At 38.6% G+C, this 20,845-nt stretch overlaps 1 protein-coding gene across 12 annotated transcripts in view; it reads left to right on the forward strand.

Annotated features, from left to right (window-relative positions):
* RARB (retinoic acid receptor beta) overlaps window positions 1-20,845 on the forward strand; it is a 336,226-nt gene that overhangs the window by 47,159 nt on the left and 268,222 nt on the right. The window contains exon 1 of one of the 12 annotated variants that reach the window (XM_068935453.1): window positions 2,735-2,802. The exons of 10 other annotated variants lie outside the window; for them this stretch is intronic. The gene's annotated coding sequence lies outside the window, so the exon portion shown is untranslated. Of the gene's footprint in view, window positions 1-2,734; window positions 2,803-3,471; window positions 3,649-20,845 lie in introns of those variants that run through there. One more of the 12 variants, XM_009687943.2, reaches the window with a different exon arrangement.

Below are 20,845 nucleotides of genomic sequence, written 5' to 3' on the forward strand. Positions count from 1 at the left end.
ACAGTGCTGTCGCTTAAGGACTTAATGGAGGAGATCTTTCAAATCAAAGAAACAGTAAACAAGGTAGATGAAGCTTTTACAGAGGTTAAAATTGAGATAGCTCAAATGAAAGCCAGGCTAAATGAAATTAAAGAAAAGGTGAATCAACAGCTCCGTGTGTGTGAGGATGAATTGCTTACGTTAAAAGAGACTTCTAATCAAATAAAGTTTCTGGAATGATCTTTGAAGAATCAAGAGAATAAAAGCAGCAAAATCAAATTTAAGACTGGGTACCTAGGAAAGGCTTGAAGGACATCACCCAGAGGGAGGTTTTGAAAATATTGCATCGGAGCTGATAAAAGTGAACATTGCGAGGCCTTTGAAATGGAAAGGTTACACCTGTGCTTCCTCGGATGTGTGCAGTAGATGTCAGCCTTTTATATCCTGGATGTTGCGCTTTCCTCACATAGAGCAGATGAGAGTTGTAAAGTTTCCTGCTGTTAGTTTTCAGATCTTTCTCACTAGATCTTGGCTTGACGCAGGCTATCTGCAATTGGCAGTTTTACAGCCTCCCTGAATGTGGAGCCTGATTTATAATGCCCCAGTAAAACGGGGGGAGGTTATTGAATGACAATACAGCAATAAGAGGATGAACCGCTCAGATCCTCCGTGGACTTAAGAAGGTGCCATTTCCCTACTGCTAATGAATGCAAAGGCATTTTGTTTTGCAGAAATGTGCTTTCTTCTAAAATGCAGTGAGCTCTTTAGGGATTATTGTGATAGGCTAGCTTATCTATATGTTATTTTAAGAAATACTGGAGAAGAGAATACGGCAGGATATTCCTCTGATAATTTCCTCATTTGGATAGTGATTCTGCCAATACGTTGAAATATGGTGGAGATGAGGAGGGGATGAGGCTCTACTGTGCCTGACTCTTCACTGACCGAACCTTGCATTCATAAAAAAAATATTAAGGTTGCTCCTGTTGGGAGTAAGGATGCTTCTATTGGGGTAAGGTAACGAAGCATAACACGAGTTTGCCCTACAGCTGAGCCTGAAGTACTTGGTTTGCACTAAACGGAACAAATATAAAAGTAGCAAGAAAGTGAGAGACTACCTCCCTGCAATTCTGCAGAAGGGAAGCCTGTTTGAATTATCAAGGCAAAAAAATGGTGTGATTAAAATCTAAAATTGAGCTGAAATTAACTCAGCATCAGTCTTGTTGCTGGTCTTGAACCAGCCATCAGTTGCCCCTCCATTAAGGGTACTTAGAAGGGTAGAGTAGTTTAGTTTAACACTAGACTTTTGTTTCTCCTTGGAGGGTTATGAATGTATGCAGAATTTTCATTATTCCTCTTCTGCGTTATTTCCTTTATAATATTTTCTCCATTTTTACTGGCATTTAAAGCAATCCTTTTTATTCTGCCAGTTGCAACTAAACGTGGGTGAACTGGTCTAGAAAAAACGAGAATTGAAGAAGTAGTTTTCAGTCACGGTAATCAAAATTTTGAATGTTTGATTAACCTGCTTTTCACTTTTGCTTTCATCTTTGCTCTTCATAATTCCATCTGGAATATATATCACAGACTGTCCACTATCAAATCTGCCATCATCTTAACATGGAAGGCCCCTCCCCAAAGTAATGATAAACAAATATTGCAGATACAAATCACAGGAGCTGTTTGATTGCACATTCTTTCAAATTTTGGATGATTAGAGATATATATATATATATCTCTAACCATCTATAACCATGTCTATATTATCTATCTATATATAGATAAACCTTTCAGTTTCTAGATGCTAACTAGTCGCTTGCAATTAAGTTATTCTTTGGTAAACTTTGGTAAGCATTTTTGGCACAGAGAAGAGGACGTCAAGTGTCAAAGAATGTTAAACAGTAGTAAATGGAGACAAAGGGACAAACTCTGAGGAGCTGTTGCTTTCCCTGTTTGTCTTTTTGCTTTCACTCTCCTGTCTTCCTACAAAGTACTTGGAATAATGAGACCAGTCAGTATCATTGAACATGATCCTAATAGGAAAGATATTCCTCAGTGGACCAAATTTAAGTGCAGCTTGGGGATTTAATGCTTGGGAGATCCATTGTTAATGAATGTGCCAATTTGAATAGTAGAGTGAGAATTTACCTCTTCTTTGCCGAAGTCATCAGTCAGTTTGGCTACAATAAAGGTTGTAAACGTCCCCTCCCTGAGATTCTGAATTCATTGCATTATTTAATCAACTTTTGTGTCATATGGCAATAGCCCTGAGTGAGAGATCAGAAATTTCCTTTCAGCGTCTTCTTATAAGAAGGTATCACTGAAGGTGAACTGTAATGAATTCAAATTGCGGGAATGAAAAAAATAGTCTTCAGTACTCTAGATTGCTTTGTTTCGGGGAAGAGCCACAAAGTGTATAGTGCATTTCAGAAATGCACTGAAATATAGTTCTTACAAAACCGAAGACTTCACAAAATTCACTCTTTTTAAAAGGGTCACAGGAAAGGTCAGTGCATTTCTAGGTCTGCATTTCTAGGATGGGCTTGTAGTAGAGAATTTTTCAGTTTGTGTCTTCCATTTGCTCCTACTTGCAGGGGGTGCAGTCTCTTGAGTGCATTGAAAATTGGCTTCAATCAAGACTAGAAATAGATTTAGGTGCATCTTTTTTTATTTACAGGTTTCTAGACATGTAGCCTAAGTGAAGTATTGCAAGAAACTTCAGTTCAGATTCTCCTTTTTTCATTGTTCAGATACTTCTGAAAATAAAATACAGGATTTCTTCACCTGTGTTTTGACTGTAACGGAAGAAAAAAAGAATGCATGGTAGGTAGAAATTTTCCATTCTGTTTCTACTCTTTAAGTTTACAGGCAAGTTACTTGCATGTGTTTGTCTGTCTAGCTATTGGTGTGTGTGAGAGTGTATTTAAAGCTAGACTAAATATATTTTTATGTATATTGATAACAGCGTGCACTTGGACTGTACCTAACCCTGGGAGCCCTTGTAACGACGGTAGCCAGGAGTAGAAGAGGCTAGGTGATGTTAGACAGCTTTCACTTTTCCTTTTACTGATCATAGTTGTGAGAACAATAATTCTATTCGTCAAGAAATAAAATGTTCTTTGACTTTGATAAATTGTATTCAGACTGTATTACTGTACAGGCAGCTTTTTCTGTTACTTTTGTTCTGGAGACTTTGGAGAGTTTTTTGTACCATCCTTAGCCTGATATAATGGCTAGATGCACTTTTGGAATGAAATTTCTAGGCTTCATGGCACAGTGATGCCCATTACGAGCATTTATGCCTAGGAAGATAATGCATTTCTGAGCAGCTGGTGTGGAAATCCATTTCAGTGTGTACCCTGAGTTGCAAGGAGAGGTAGATGAAACCTGCATTTTTTTTTTTTTAGGAATGTTACTGCAGGTGCTTGCCAATTCTTGACAAACGTTTGATGGAATCTTCCTTATTATTGTAGTTTCTTATTGATAGTGAGGTTATTATCCTGAACTTGGGATAATCACAGGCTTTGCTGATTCAGCCGTCCAGCAGCAGTCCTGGGATGAGCGAATATGGATCTCCTTCTGCAGTCAGAAGAGTTTTCTTCCAGTGCTCGGACATCCTGAGGTCGGAAGGCTGAGCCTTGGAAATAGTCTTGGTTGTTGCGTTACGAGGTAGGCACATCATTACAACAGGTATCTCCTCTCCATTTGTTGGCAGCGGTGTGGAGAAAACCCTGGTCAGCAAGCGCTGAATGCCTTGACACTAGTAACCCAAATGCCCTCAGTCCAAGAAGCACTGATGAGCTCCTCCATTCTCCTTGGAGAATGCAGGTGGGAATCTGACAACTGCTTAGAAAAGTGAGAAATTGCTTACTTTGTATAACTGACCCAATTTCCATCTGTGCTAGTCTGGCGTATGGTAGACATACCTACCTCTACGTTGGTAAAGGAGCGGAGAGGCTATTGAAGCTGCCCTGTTCCATTTGCCCTAGCTGCAGTGATCAGAGGGTTCCTGGTGTATTGGCGTAGTTCCACAGAAGCCTGCTCTTCCAAAGTCATTAACTGATCTTCACCTTTGCTTACCACCCATGGTGTCAGACAGCTTGAAAAGCATACTGATGTTCATGTTTAAGGGACAGGAAAGAATATGCTTTATTGATTTATTTTTTGTTATGGACCTTCAAGAAAATGGTAGTATCTGCTCTTCTTAGGTGCTGTTCTTGCATTATGTCTTATGCCATAGATATGCAGAAGCACTTTTAAGGATGGATGTTAGGAAATATATGAAAATATACAGTGCCACCAGGGAAGACTGCTGTTGAATTTTTTGATTTTGTTTCAAGAGATCTCTGTTCATATGCAGATGATGTGCCAGTCTTATTGAAGATATGACAGAGGTGAAGTTAAAATATGAAACAGTACTTTTAGTCTTCTACAGTACTATATCAAATCTAACTTAATAATGGAGACCTGTCAAAGCAGATAGGAATGTATTTCTTTGTATTTTTTTTACAGCTGACTTTATTTATGTTTCATTTTCAAAGTGGCATGTAATTTTTTGTTTTTTATGAGTCTCCCTTTCCAGTATGGCAACATTGCTAGGTACTTCACACTGTAGATACAACAGCTGTGTTAATTAAATAGATATGTCACAGCACTGAAGCCAGTGCCTGCTGCCGTTGTACACAGGCAGCCAAGAGCTACAGCAAACAGAGCTTTTCAGAAGCATTAGCAATGGAATGCCAGTTGTAGTAAAACGTAAGCTATGGTATAAAAATAGTGGGACAAAAGATGATGCTTTTTGTGTATTTATTGCAAATAAGTATAAAATATGTGAAATGTGCATTCATTTCATCATAAAACAGTTATTACTGACTATGATAAATCAATAAACTGGGTTTCAGATAACTGTTATCAATCTCAGTGTAGAATTTACAGAACATTTTCTTTCCCTGTAGCTCCCCCTCTTCCCCCCACCCCCCCAGTGTTGAGGTCTCTCAAATGTTGTCAAAAAGATCCTTTAAAATTTTCAAGAGGAGGCATGTTATCTCTAATACCTGAACTGAACTTGGAAACATCATCCTGTATGTTTACTGTCCACTGTGACATTTATATGTGATAGCCTCCACTCCCAATCTAAAATGCTGATGAGTGTTGCTGTGTGTTTCTAAGACCTGCAGTGCTCTACTCAAAAGTAGCTGTATTTCAGGGAGTGGCAAAATATTACCTTTCTATGTGCTGCTTGTTTTCACAAGGTCTATGTTAGCTATAACCACTGAGGACAAAATATTCTTCTAGGCTGTGACTTAGGTTCATTCTAGACCCAGCGATGTAGATGTGCTGCGGCAGAGGACCCGAGACAGTCTCTATGAGTATGCTCTTTGTCTCAGAGCCTTTTGTTCTGATGGAAATTGTTAGTAGATTGCAGAATTTTTTCCATAAAAGGATCAAAGCTTTGTCTACAGCTGCTGGGAAGGCTACTGAGGACAGTAGTAAAAGCTGAACCTCCAGAAAGGATGGAAATGGAATAAATCCCAACACAAGCTTCTCGCTGTGGTTTTGAGGCTGATTGGCATGTTTCCATGTAGCAGATGGTGCCAGCAACGTTTTGTTGTTCATTTGTGAACTACTTGCAGCTTTGCAGAGCAAAGGCAGGGTGGGGCTGTTCAAAATGGCAGTATTGCCATGGCAGAAAATGGAGAGTCATGATTTCTTTAGAGCAAAGATTGCTAAATGACATGTTAAAAATAATTCTTAGCACTTGTGTAAGCTAATATTAACTTGTTTGTTATAGACAGTAATGGAAGAGCTGTATAAATATCATTAATTCTATAATAAATTGTTCAGAATTGTGTAATAATACAGAACTATTATTTTAAAATCATACCCTATTGTGCATGGTGTGAGGATTTTCAAAGCATTTGGAGCTGATAAACATCAAATCTCCGGCTACTTTCAAAGAATCTCCATATAAACATATGAGAAGCCAAATACGACGTTTGGTTACGGAGTCTTGTTAGCTATGGGGCTGCATGGACTGGCAAAAAAAAATTTATTTTATGAAGTCCCCAAGATCCTTTTTTAAAATTTTGTCTAAGAAAAAAAAATAGTGCGCTGCTCATTCTCGATTCTGCAAAGACCTGAACATGTGATTAACCTTGTACAGATAATTAGACCCAAGGAACACAAGAAGTAAATATTAATTGCCCCTAAAGATTGCTCTGTTTGTATGTTATTTCTGTTACATTGTTTAAGCAGGAGATGAAAACTTTACTTTTTAATTCTGCTTTTTAATTTAACTACTTCAGGATTTGTTAAGATGTTATTGTTCAAAGAGCATGCGTTATTTCACAGGAATTGTGCTGCACAGTATTGTAGGTCCACAGTGAATGTTGTAATACTGACACTTATGCAGGGTTGGCTAAGTATCAGGATTTGCTCTGTCATACAACCTGCCTGGAGGAGTGAGAGGACCTAAGGCACTCCACAGAGCAGTGTGGAGGTGCTGTTGTGATCCTACAAGAGAATACGTTTTGAGGAGAGTTTTATGGAAAGACTATCTTTCTCTGCTTAATTGCCTCAGTCTTCTCCACTCTGTGTCCCAGCTAACACAGCTGTGTTTATAACTTTGGGAAAAGTCCATGTAGAAGACTGTAAGGTAGGTGAAAAACAGGAGGTGGAAGGAAGGCTGTGGCTCACCCAGTGTTTCTCATTACTGACGTTCACTTTCACTTACGCATCACGCTGAGAACAATCTGTTATGAGGGCTCCATTTTCTGTCTTCAGAAGCCTTGGGGAGGCCAGTTATGACAGCCGCCCAATGAGCTGTGTTTGCACTGCATTGCCACTGCCTTAAGAGTGGGTGGTCATCAAGACAAGGGTTTTCTTCCCAATCTCACACAGTGAAGTCCTATCTAGTCCTACCTAGGTCTGTTCAGAAGTGTGGGAAATCAGGATCATTACGGATATCCAAGGAGTTTAGACAGCTTGGTCACGAAAGGGTCCACATAAACATGTAAAAGGATGCAATAGAGGTGGGTTTTTTTTGTGAGGATATTGGTTGGTGGGCAGAAGGGAGATGATAGTGTGAGCCATGAGAGAATTTGGACCCAGAGACTAGAGGGATAGTACTAATATGTCCAAATTGGTTAACCATGGCAGGGCAGCTAATTCAATATCAACTCTTCGCAAAGTAGGTAAGTTTCAGAAGTACTGAGTGGGATTTCTAAAGTGTCTAGTGTAAAGAAGGGTGCTCTGCTTTAGGTGTCCAGCTTTGCAAATGTTTGCCCTAAGCTTACAAGCAAATGCCAGAGTCTGTTAAAATACATGTCCAGAATAATTTCATGCAAAGCTTTGAAGTGATCAGATACACTGAAAGGAAGGGTCTCCCAATCTAGATGGGAAAACAGAGTGATTGACCAACTGACCTCATGAGAATGGCAGACTGTGCCCCAGGCTTGGTCTATGGTGATTCTGGACCTTCTGGCACAGTGCCTATGAAACGAATCATTGATAATCAGAAACTAGTAGCTGAAAGTCATGACTCTTGGGGCTGTTTTTCATATTATATATGATGGGAAGCAGAGACTGATAAATAAGTATTCTTTTAGCAGGTTTGGAGTGCAATGTATGGATTTTGTGCAAGGTTACTGAATCCGTAATAATTGTGATAGCTCTCTGCTGATGCACTATGTTGTTTTCATTTGCTTATCACTCTTGTGGTGTTGCATATAAAATCAATTAAATTAGTTTGTTTAAAAAATCCTTTAGTTAGCTGCAGAGTTACATGCATTCACCTCCATCTATTCTGAGATGCTGTATAATCTTGATGCTAGGAATTTTAGTCTTTACCCGGTGTTCTATCTCCCTGTATCTTCTTCCTCCCTTTTTAAATTTGTCCCTTTAGTTGTTGTCATACTTGAAATTGTAAGCTGTTGACTGTTTGTCATTGTTTTGCAAAGAATCCTTTTCCAGCGTTGTCCAAATTGTAAATAGTAGCTATAAAGAATAAGGAGGAGTAAGAATAGCAAACTGAATCATGCATTGCAGAGGGATGAAAATTTGAAGACCATTTTATGTACATATAGGTAGAGAGAGGGAGAGACAGAGAAATAGAGAGGGAGGTAGGGAGGAGGTGGACATGGGTCTTCACTTTTCCTGCCTGTATTACAAGTAATGAGAAATCAGAGATATCTTAGAAAATGCTCGTTGTGCATTCTACCCAGTGAGAGTAGCCAAGTAAGAGAAACCAACCCTAAGTTTCCAAGGAATGGGAAAATCTCAGAACTCCTGCTCCTGAATCTTAGGCAGGTGGTTCTTGTATCTTTTGAGCAAAAAAATTGACGTGCTTTAATGAAATGTAATGAATTTTTAGTATTTACCAACTAAGATTACTTTTTCCAAGAAGGCCAAGGGATCTTTGCCTTTTTCTTATCCTCACAGCTGTTTTAACAAGAGATACTCTTGAATTTATTTGACTTTAAACACTGTTTGTGTTGATATGAAGTCAGATAGGGTGAAGAGAGATAGAAAGAGAAGAGGCAGGTGCTGTGAATCTTTGAGCAAATTCTATTTCTGGAATAGACAGCATTTAGAAGTAATATATTCTAGTATAGTTGTACTGCTGTAGTAGGTGCTGTAGATTTCACTAGACTTCAAGCTTTCTTTTTTTCTTTTTTTTCTCTCACCCTCAGTTCAGATCTGTAGCAAATTTCAGTGCGCTGTCCTACATGTTATGCTGAGTTGTGTCTTTGGAGATGTGATATAGCCTGAGATTATTCAGTGTGACAACACTTAACCTAACATAATTCAGTTCAATGCACTGAGAAGTAGAATGATAGGTTGTTTATTTATTTATTTTTACTAGAATGGGTACCCATCCATTGTCACTCTAGTTACCACAGATTATCTGATAAAACCATAAGAATATAGGAGTTGACATACCAGATTAAGCCAGTGTCCATCTAGCTTGCTATCTTTTCTCTGAAAGAGGCCAGAACCAGCTCTTTCAGACAGAAGTGCAGAAAGCCCTGCAATAAACTTCTAAGTGCCTTTCACATCATGGTGTTTTCTTCCTAACTCCTGTCAGTTAGACTTTGGTCTGTGCCTTGTAGCGAGAAGACTTAAATCACTTGGGTTTTTTAAATCCTCTCTGATTAAACACTTTTTTTTTATTTTATTTTTTTAATGTTATCTATCTAAACCTTTTCTGAATACGACTGCATTTTGGATGTCAGTGGTGTGGTAGCAGTGCGTTCCACAAGGTAATTATACATTATAAATACGAATGTCTAATGTATCTTGCCTTGTTCACCTCAAATAAGCCTTCTATTAGATATCTAATAGTTTAGTTATAGTTTAGGCTTTAAACTAAAAGAATTCCCATCAGTGTCTCCAGTTTCTATCCTGCAGGACTCTTTCAGTGCCTGTAATAGTTCAAACGATTCTTCATATCTACACTTTGCTCATGTGACAAGAATAGAACACAGTATTGCAGATAAAGAGTATACAATCATTTTATGTAATAGCAACACCGGTTTTCTATAACATTTTATTGTTGCTGTGTTGTTTGTATTTCTTTTGTTAGAGGAGCTACCTATGTGGTGTGAGCTATCGCTGTGTGAATGCAAAGGGCATTGACTTTAAAACATGGCCCATACAAAATGTACAAGAGTATGGAAATGAGCAAATGAGAGGAAAAAGACTCTTACGGTCAGTACTATCTGTTAAATAGGTTGTATTTCAGATACCTGAAAATAGTGCAAAGACTGTTACAGCAGTGAGAGATTGGGTCTAAGCCTGGAGAGTGATAGTAAGAGTCTCCTTTTGGTTAATGATTTTTTTCCCCCTAGTATTTGCATATTTTAAATTAGTATTTATGTAGTTTATCATTTGTGCACTCCCTAGCTTAAGACTCTTATTTCTTCTTGTTCTTAATCAACCCAGTTATGTTCATATGGGGTGGAAAATTATACTTAATATAGACTTAAACTTTGCAGCTTGCTTCTTTTGTTGGCTCAGCAGCCATAATTCGAAGGGTGTGTTTTTGTTTAAGGAGATAAGAATCCTATTATCTTTTGATGCTCCTTCCATCCATAGGTTTTCAGGGAGTAATGCTCTCTAATTTTTCTCTTTCTTTTGTTCCTCTTTTCTTCCTCCTCTTTTCATTTATACCGTGAACTTGCATTTTGTAAATTAATCAAGAACTCTTAGTCTTAAAAGCAGTCATCGTGGTCTAATACGGCTGGTGTTAGTTTGGTATTTGGCTCGTATTGATTTGCATGTATGTGGAAATGCCTTTGCTCAGAGTATCTGGAAATTGCAGCAACACCCACTCTTACGACTCGATAGTGGTCCCTTGAATGCAGCTGTACCTGTGCCGGAGCCCTTGACTTCATTGCACACCCTTAGCACTGGGTATAGTATAGGACTAAAGTAATCAAAAAGGGGGTAGTAATTTTAGTCAAAATGTTTTGTTTATGATGAACCACAATGATTTCAGCTGTTGGAGGGAAATGGCTTCTTTCATAATGTCGTGTTCCACCTATAAATCTGACTGCAACTTTGTTGGATTGTTTTTCTACAAAACTGGCAGCCTCCACTGTCCACTTTCTTAGGCTCTAAAATAAATAATGAAAACTACCATAAACACAGGATTTGATATTGATTTTTTGGAGTTTAAGATAATCTGAGGTCTTCAGAGATCAGTATCCTTTACTGTCTCATACTCATATGTATGCTGCTGCTATAAAAATAAAAAACTGAAACTCTTTAAGGTCTAGTTTGTGAAAAAGATGAAACATTTATTGGCCACTATATTTTGAACATTGTATTTCTGAAGCTGAATTTGATGCTTTGCGTCCCATAAAATAAAAGTGATGAGATTGAACTCAGTAATCAAAAGAAAAAGGCTCAATGTGTCACAGTCTTGCTAGAATTCCTGACGGCTGGTTGAACCAAGCCTTACTTCTAATACACTGTTATAGATTTTTAATGGTGGTTAATGAATCAAAAATTGGGAGACCTTGGAGATTTGTTATCTATCTGATTTTCTCCCCCTGCCCCCACCCCTTTGGTGTTGTGCTGTGTTGCACCGAGACCTCCTCAATCCCTCTGGTTGGTTGCAGTTTCTCAGATGCAGCTTGCAGTTCAGTCTGTTCTCTTTCGTAGCACTTTTGCACGTGTTTGGTGGATACTAGTGTGTGGTTCAGTGATATTAATTTTAAGCTTTTCACATCAATAGGTGTTATGAAGACAGGAAGGAAGAAATAATGTCAATTGCTATTTTCATTATGTCTAGTTTCGAGTTCTCTGAAACTAAGACCTATTCAGCTTGGGGCAGTCTTGTTTGCTAGGTCATATTTTTTCAGGCCTGACCCATCCCACCAGGTGCCGCTATAATGCAGTGATGTTTGAAGCCTGCAAGGAAATGGAAAGATACACAGTCCAAAACTACTGATTAATACAAGTAAAAAGGCAAAGGAAATTGCAGGCTGTACCCTGTGACCTGACGAAGCCATTGTAAGTCATCAAGGAAGCCTTGATGAATCAGGAGCAATCTCCTAAATATCAGAGGCCAGTATGGCTCTACGGAATATTGTACCTACTGAGATACAGATTTTTACAGTGTGACCAAATTACAGCATCAATTTGAAAGGAGAGGGAAAGGAAACTTAGGAGTCAAACCACAGAAATAAAAATGATTCACAGGGAAGTGGCTCAGCAGCTTACTGTTAGTTTTGCCTCTCCAAGCTGTGTGATCCATGCCAATAGGCATGTCTGCACAGCACAGAAGAGCATTCAGTTCTCTGCCTGCCCCGAGCATGGTGGTCTCTGTTACTCAACATGTATTGCTGGTGGCACCTCAGAAGTGGCATTTCAGCAGGAGAGAAATTGTATAAGCCAAAATTTATGCTATCAATTGAAAGTGAAGTTTTTGCTGACCACCCAAGTAGACTTGCATGCACTATAGATTAGGTAACCTCGATTACTCTTGCCTCTGCATCCTTCAGACTTCTGGCGGTGTAGCAGAAAGAGATTGGATGTATGACGCTGCCCGAAACAATATGCATGTACTAAATGCGGGAGGGAAGCTCTCATGCTGTATTTAAATGGCCACATACAGGAAAAAAGAAGGTAATATCAAGTGTCTTTCAAAAATTGGCTATTATATTGAACTGATGAATTGCTGTTCCACCATCTTTTCAAGAAGATGGGCTCCAATAAAGTAATAGGAAATGAACTACCTGTAAGGTCATTGGCCAGTTACTAGTGGATTCCACAACACATTCAAATCCACTGCAGTAGCAGGGTTTATGATGTCTTGTGCTTACACTTGTAATTTTCAGTTTCTTCCTGTTCCTGGAGAATCTAAAAAGCACCAGGTCCCTGCTGGGCAGGAGGACAGGCTTGAGGTGAGATCCGCTCCCAAAACTTGGCTCTCTGTCCCACCCAGGCAGGTATCAAGATACAGTATCCTCATTTTGAAACTTTATCAACAATAATATTTCCAGCAATTTGTTTGTTCCTTGATAGAAACAATGTTTCTTTCATCAAAGCTTACTATGATTTGAGGCCTCCCCAGTTTACTAGGCAGACAGTCACTAGGAGAGCCAGAACTTCAGAGATGATTATGTGAGAAGCTGACATGATTCACCAGCTAGACTAGAGGTATTCTGGTCTGTGGTTGATAAAGGTATGTGCGTGCGCATTATATGTGTGCATGTGTATATGTGGATGTGTATTATGTGTACATATATATATATATATATATAAATTATTTTTTCATTTTTATCACAGGAGGGTGCTTCAATCCTTGGAAGGATAGGAGGGGATGATGGAAGTTGAATTGAACCTGAATTTCAGAAAGGTCAATTGGTGATGGCAAGGTTGAATCTATTCTTTGTTGATACAGTTAGAATGCGTAAAGCACCTGAAATGTTGGTTCTGTTGAGATGGAAGAATTTGTAGGAAGAATACTTTCTAAATCCCCTTCTTTAGGCTGGTGTTCTCTTTCAAAAAATGTCAAGAAATAGTAGAGCCACAGTAAGAATCTCAGAATCCTATTTCTAGGAATTTTTTAGACTAAATATTTCTCATGCATGTTTAAAAGGCCTTTTAGAACCACCCTGTGCAGGACATAGTTCATTTATCTGATCTGGGAATGAAAGAAAAAGTAGTTGATGTCATCTGCTAAAGTGAATCACACAGATTAGCCAACAGTAGCATCTTCAGAAATATCGTGTATGCTAATTTGGTACAAGTGAATTTGTACCATGTTTATTTGTTTTGGAATACTGCGAAGTTTTTATTTTCTCACATTGCTTTTAAACAGAGTTGCACATGTTAGTGCAACCTGCAAACCTCATATGTGCCAGACAATTGCACTTGAGGCTGCAAGCCTACATGTTACATCTCTTCTGGCAATTATATTTGAAACACTGTATTTTGACAAAATTATTCATGATGTACAGCCCTATCAATACAATCCTAGCTGCCTGAGTGTAAACAGTTTACATTCACAGAGTTGGAAGGTCTAACGTAGTATAAGTAATTGGATTGTTGAATGGTTGAAATAGCTCTGATGGGGATATTTAGGCCAGACCTTCTTTTGACTGACATAATACAATATTCAGAGTATTCAAGCTATTGAAGGCTTGCATTTCAGTAGGCACACTGTACATGAATAAGTGTGCAGTATACATTAATGACTTTTAACTCTTCAGTTTTGTTAAACTTCTTCCTGTGGAGGCTGGCTGAAGTTAAAAGGGAGCTTTGAAGCCCAAAGTAAAAATACTTTGAACCTACATGTCCAGAATAAATCTCAACTGCTGATCAGAATATATAGGATATTTTCGGTTGTTAATTTTAGTTAACATTTTTACTTAACAACAACTACAACAGCGTTTTAGTGTCTACTACTCTCCTAGCTGTGTTAAAGTATACTGTAATCAGGAATTCATGACTGCACACAGACATCTGGAGCCAGAGACTCAGCTGGCATGAGGTGAATCAGAGTGGAGGTTTTTGAAGTCAGTGGAGTTGCTCTGATTTACACCCTCTGAGGATCTACCCTATGAGATCAGTGGCTATCCAGAATTATGTATTCTGGGTCAAATCTAGTGAACCCAGAAGAGTCAAAGGACTTCAGAGAGGGTACTGTATGTTTCAAAGGCTGATTGGACCTCGCTCTGTCTGTGTTGAGTGCTCCCCATAGTTAGATTAGTGGGGGGTATTCATTACATGTTTCTGGGATTAATTCAATTTTGCTTTCAACTTTCATTTTTCTTTTAAGAAATCAGATGACTTTAGAATAATTCCCTGCTGCCCTCAAAATCCTTAAATCTCTTTGCTGTTTCTCATGTCTTCAAGGTATTAAGTGTTCCTCAATAGAGCAGAAGTTAGCATGTCTGGCTCTGTGTGTTTAATTTCACTCTATTAAGTCTAACTCATTTTAAAATCATTTTATTTAGAAATAGATACAGTTTGCACAACTCACTAATCCTCAGTGGTAAGCATGGTTGGTGTTTTCTGACTACAAAAAATGAACTACTACATGAAATACTCTTAAATATCATAACCCAAATGTAAAATTACATCTTACTGCAATATTGAAGAAGCCTGACCGCGGAGTATCTCCACGTTAATGAACTTTGTGTCTGAGGATATTTGCCTTTCCAGCTGCTGAATTTGAAAACTGAAGTGTGAGCTCCCAGTAGACTGGTCCCTAACCCGTAGTAAACCACGCCATAAGCCAGGTTGACAAGGGAGAGCGCAGTAATGTTGTCTGTAACACATTTTGTGCAGTATGTGCACTGTACTTTGTGGGGCCACGGACCTGTTAAAGAGGCTGGTGTGAGATTTGACTTGCGATGCAGCGCTCTAGTATATGCAGCTGCATCCATTTATTCTAGGGCTGATATTGCTGCACTGTTGCCAAGTACCAAGTCACAAGGCAAAGTTCACTTGTCTGGAGCAGCGTCTCACTTTATTACAGAAGGTCTGTTGCAGACAAAGTCAGGGGATTTCCATACCACGTTCGCTACACTTAGCCACCTACTGGCCTGCTTTTGAGACGCTTAAGAGAGTGATCACTGGATTGGTCTCAAATATACTGTCTGAGGTCACTGGCAGGATAACCCCTTCTGAACAGCATCTCTTATTTCTCTGCCTGTTTACTTGAGCTTTGTGAAAAAGTCAATGACTCTCACCTAGAGCAAAAGAAGAGGGTTATATTTTACACAGGCATATTTTCTTGGGAATCCAGTTGGAGATTTTGTCTTGAGTATACGCAATAACAAAGTTTTTTAATACTTACTTACGATGCTGACAATGTCCGTGTCTTTTGATCTGTTGAATCTGAAGTATCTGATATGTTATGGGATATGTCATAGGATTTGAACTAAGCGATCTAATAGGTGGTTACTGGGAAATGTATATTAGTGGGAACATTAATGTGTGCTCTTTGTATTGAAACCAGGTTTGACAATGTTTATGTAGCTCATGGGCTGAACGATGATGTTAGTATGAAAGAGGCAGATTGTTTAGCTGAAAGGAGAGTTGAAACATGTCATGTCTGTATTACTGGCATTAATGTTTTGTGCACTCACTGTGTTTTTCTAGGAGTGCATCTCTACGTGGGATCACAATAATTTCTGATCAATTGAGCCTTTGTAAGAAAATATAACTGTGCATAAAAAACTCAAGTTAAAATGCAAGGTAGCTAGCTCTTCATTGCATGGAAACCAATTAGAGCATAGTTTATTACCCACCTGAGATTTGAAAAGAAAAATGTTCCAATAAAAAGGTTCTTGATCAACAAAATGTGAAAGGACTTAGCAATTTTAGTTCACTAGGATTTGGCTAATGTGATTGTTCTCGTTTCAGAGCAGGGTGTAAATCCTTTGCATCAAGGTACAGACTTCAGTCTCTGTTACATGAAGACATGTCTCTTGGAAATACAATTAAATAATTGTCTGTTGCGAGCGGAGGGGGAGAACGTTTCCTTTCTAGGAGGAATGCAGTTCTTTGTGAACTAAATCATGTCTAATGTATTGGCAAGGGATAAAGGGACAAAGGACTTATAAAAGAAACGAAGAATACACTAAGAAGCCTAGAAGAAGGGTAGCAGAATGGCTGTTTTGCAGTTACTTCACCCGCTTTGTTATAACCTCCCCCCACCCCCACAAAAAAAAAGAATAGGGGACAGAAAGAGAAGCAATTAAAGGTTTTGCTACCATCGTTAGTGCAGATTCATGGCTAACTGTCGTGAAATTATTCCGTTATTAGAATTTTGTTGTGGGTTGTTTTTTTTCCCAAGTCAGAAATGTATTTGCAATGTTTTGAAATGGCAAATCTGATCTCAGTTATGATTTTGATCTTGGCCACCAGTCATGCTAGAGCCCAGCCCAGCCCTTAAAACAATTCAGCATTGCTTATTATATTGGTTGCTGCAAGAGTTCCGTTCTGCTCTGGTTCAAGCACATGTATTTTGTTGGTACGAGCGATACTTTGGAGAAGTGGTTTTAGTTGCTATAAAAAAAAAAATCCTAATAATTTGGGGTAGCTTTTTTTACATTCCCTCCAAAGATTCTGAATGAATTTTCCAGAATGAATGGTATATATAACTGGAGTAATGAATAGGAAACCAAAATCTATGAGATCCTTTTGTCCCCCCCCCCCGCCATGCAAGAGTGGCACAAATTCATTTATGCACACGCACACACGTTTACGCACAAATAAATGGATGAATAGATAGTGCAGATGGAACGAAAGAACCCTGCTATTTTAGATTGAAGTGCCTGTCACTGACATTAATTTAGATGTAGTATTAGGGAGCCTCTTAAAGGTCAGGTTTCCCCTGGAGCGTTAGTTTACCCTGGACATTTTTACAGATGATGTGCTAAAGATGTAATGCATCTAATAACTACATCTTGGCTTCATCTACTTGATTCATCAAATACCTTCCTGCTCAAAACTGAGTTTTCAGTGACATGCTATATGTGAAATATTGGAAGACAGCATGTTAGTACTGTGTCAATTACAACTGAATATTTTATTAGAGGTATGCAAAAAGGTGAGGAAATAAAGATACAGGTCATTTATTGCATGATGCTAGTGGACTTCTGCTTCTAGAAAATAGGGTCCTTTCATTGTTTGATTAAGGGAAGATGGTTATGAATGGCAGCTGCCCTTTCCTATGAATATGGTGCTCTCAGATGCCTAGTACTTCGTGCTTTTACTGGGTGAGCAGCATGACTACTACCCATGCAGATGGGTTGTGCATAAAGCAGAACATACACAATCAAATATTTTCTGAATTCATGCAAAGCCGTCGGTAGTTAAGTGTGTTGTTATCGTGAAGACAGAGCCTAAATCTTGCAGAGATCCTGTGGTCTCCTGCTAATACAGGTGCTTAATCCATTTTAGGGGCTCTTTTAGCTTGATTGTGAGGACCGTAGTTGACCAGAAACCAGAACAGGGCAGCCCTGAGGTTAAAAAGATTGTTTGTTTTATAAGAATCGGTTCATCTTTACTGTTTGACGTGGATGTTGTTATAGTGTAACACTTGCGTTGAGCTGCGTGTTCTGCCCTTGTCAGTAGGAACTTTATCCGAAGATCAAAAGCACAGAGATAATTTTTAGTAGCAAATTGGATTTGAAATTATTTGGGTTAGAATGACATGTGCCAAAGAGCAGGGCGCTGATGTAGCTTAGGAATTATGGGATCGCCTCTCCTCTCTATTACTGACTCACTGTGATAAGTAGCCCATCTTTAAAATGGTTTTTAATGTCAAGTTTAGTAAAATTCTTTGAGATCATTATATGCAAATGAAATGTAGGTATGAAGTGTTGTTACTTCACCAACTGAAATTGTTCTCTGCATCACAGAGCTACTGCTGGGTCTTTCTGCAATCCTAGCTAGGGCGTGAGGCTTCTAAGGTACTAGAATAAATACAGTTTCAATGGATGAGGAAGAGAACTGAATTATGGATGGTTAGCAAAAGGGATCTATGTTCTTTTTCTGAATTGCAGATCTATTACTCTGTCAGTAATCATATCCCTAAAGGAGGGCTGTTTTTTGTCTACATAGATCCCGTTGGTCAACTGGTTTTCCCCTGCTCCCTTAGGTGAGGACAAAAGCAGTGGAATAATGTGGAATTAGGGTCTCACTCTCTGAAAAGTACCCCATACCAAATGCATTTACTTCCAGTTTGGGCTGAAGACTAGACTGTGTGTTCTTTGTCCAAACTTTGTTCTTGAAACTCAGAAGCAAAGTACAGCCTTGCCTTTGTGGGTTTTTTTCTTTTTTTCTAGAACTGCCTTTTGTATGTATTGGCAAGAAAATAGCATTGCTCTTAAGGGTCTTAAAAGTCCGTTCTGCTTCTGCAGCCTTGGAGCTGCTGTTACATTAAAAAAAGCATTTAAATATTGAAACAGTTTCTGAAGTAAAGAGGTTTGAATTTATGATTGATTTAAAAGTGATCTGTGTTTAAACTTTGAATGGGAATAAAATAGTGTCTTGTTCAAATATTGAACTAGTTTTAAAGTTAAATGGCTTGAACATAGAACTGTCTCACGGGAAATTGTATTCTCATTTCAGCTTCTGAGTTCTCTAGCATATTGTGCTACACCTCATTTTACTCCTGCTGCAGTACTTGCTTAGGCTGCACCAAGAAGAAGCACTCTGATATGATTTTATTAGCCGACTTAAAAAACAAACAAACCAACCAACCACAAAATACAGTGGAAAAAATGAATAGAAGTGGACATTTTTTCAAGGTACTGGAAATTCATCACAAAGTTATAAGCAAAGAATTAGGATAGCTTTTTAAAGTAGAAGATAGGGGCGATAAAAGAATTAAAAAAACATTGACGTAGAGATGCGATCACTGAAGTATGGCATGAGAGAGAACTATGTAACTGGCGGGGATGAGTCTCTGGAGCTTGGCTGATAAACAGATGAGCAAACCATGATCCAGAATTGCTCACCAAACTCCTCTTAATTTTTTAGGGGGTGGTTATTTTTATTGACTAATATTCCTTAAAAATTATTTTGTGACTCATGTGAGAGGCTCACAGTTGTATTTTATAACATGTGCTGACAACCTCTGAATTTGGCTGTGTGGCTGAATGTGTTTGGTTCTCTGGCTCAGCTTTCACGTTTGGCCATATAATGCTTAATGAAAATCTTACATCAGGCGCAGTGTGAACTGCATTCAAGGACTAGATAAAACGTGAAATGAGTAATGCGTATGCTGTTGTCTTACCGACCGTAAAGCTAAGATTGCTTGTATATTTTATAGCTAAAATGGTTTTTCAGTTTCCTAACGCTTGAGGGCATAATTACTACAACTGACTAATTGACTTGATAGCCACTTTTGTATATTCTCAGTGCACATTTTTACTTTGCATGGGGTCAGATAATGGATCAATATGTCAGTGATATTCCTGTTAGCTTGACCCAGCCCACCTGGAGTTTGGCTTAGTCTGAGGAGAAGGAGGAACTGCAAATGGGCTACCATCGCTGCCGCTTCCATTCCAGGAGCGCCTATGCCCCAAGAACCTCATTCATGGTAGCTAGAGAGTTCCTGTAGCTAGAAACTCTCAATGGCAAATCTGGGGTTTTAGAAGTAGGTATCTTTTTGACTGCAAGCGAGAGGGTTGAAGGTAAAGTGTGTGTGCAGTGTTAGGTAACAGCATGAAAACCACTCTCTGTGTTGCTGTAAGTTTCTTGAGCGCATGATGGAATGTGTCGTGGGTTTTTTGTTGGTTTTGTTTTGTTTTTATGTTGTCGTGAACTTAAGCTACTGGCAGCGGACCTCCATTTTAAAATGAAAGATCTTTATTTAGAGAAAGACTGTGGGCTTTGCTAGGGGAAAGCCATTAGGGCACATTTTCAAAACTACTAATTTGAAATATTCATTTCAATAATGTTGTTTTACAAGTCAGCTAAAGAAAAAAAAAAACTCAAGGGCTTAATGAATGTTTTAAGAATAGTGGGTTTTTAAATATTACTGTCATATGGAACCGGCAGAGAATCAGTGGAAGCTTTTTTGGAACTTAATAAATAGATGCAGATATAACTGGGACAGTATGATAAATGTAGATGCCAGGGTAACTGGCATATTCTTAAAGATAAATAAGTAATTATCTGTGGAAACTGTCTATTCAAATGCTGCTGGTAGGACTCAGGAGCCACCTATTCTGAAATTACAAAATAAACAAATTACAAATAACATGGAAACTAATAGTAGAAGCCATATGCTGGGTAATCAGTTCAGTTGCGTGTCACAGGGAAAATCATAATACTCCTCTCCATGGGTAGACGTCCTTCTGAATTTAGCAGGCTGAGACTTTTGGGGTTGAAGGAAGAGGGGAATTAAATTTGCACCCTAGGAAGGCTGGTAATTATCACCATATGATAAATAGAAAATTTCTTCAGATTTCAAGTTACTGGCTACATTTTCTCATGCTAATGCCTTTAATGCAATTTGTTTTCCTGAAGACAAAACTTTCTATAAAATCATAAAAGACAAAGAAACAAAAGACCCAGATCAGCAACAAATGTTATGTTGGCTAGCTGAACTCCTTACGTGGTTGAAAACATACTGCAAATGACTATGAAGTTCCAATCAGTTGGGTATTTTTAATGTATTTTCCCTTCTGTCTGATAAGTCCTTTCCTTTTGAATAAACAGGCTTTTTTGTAAGAATGTTAGGCAGAAGCCAAGGGAGCAGGAAGATTAAACCCTGTATTTTTACCTAGTGACTGTATTGATCTTTTGGCAAAAGAGGGAGACGTGCTGACTGTTAGACAATGTCAAGTGCAAACATTTTGGATCTCTTGCTTAGCTTTTGAGATCCTGCCTT

The sequence above is a fragment of the Struthio camelus genome, chromosome 2 (genome assembly GCF_040807025.1).
Source record: "Struthio camelus isolate bStrCam1 chromosome 2, bStrCam1.hap1, whole genome shotgun sequence".
Classification (NCBI taxonomy): Eukaryota; Metazoa; Chordata; class Aves; order Struthioniformes; family Struthionidae; genus Struthio; species Struthio camelus.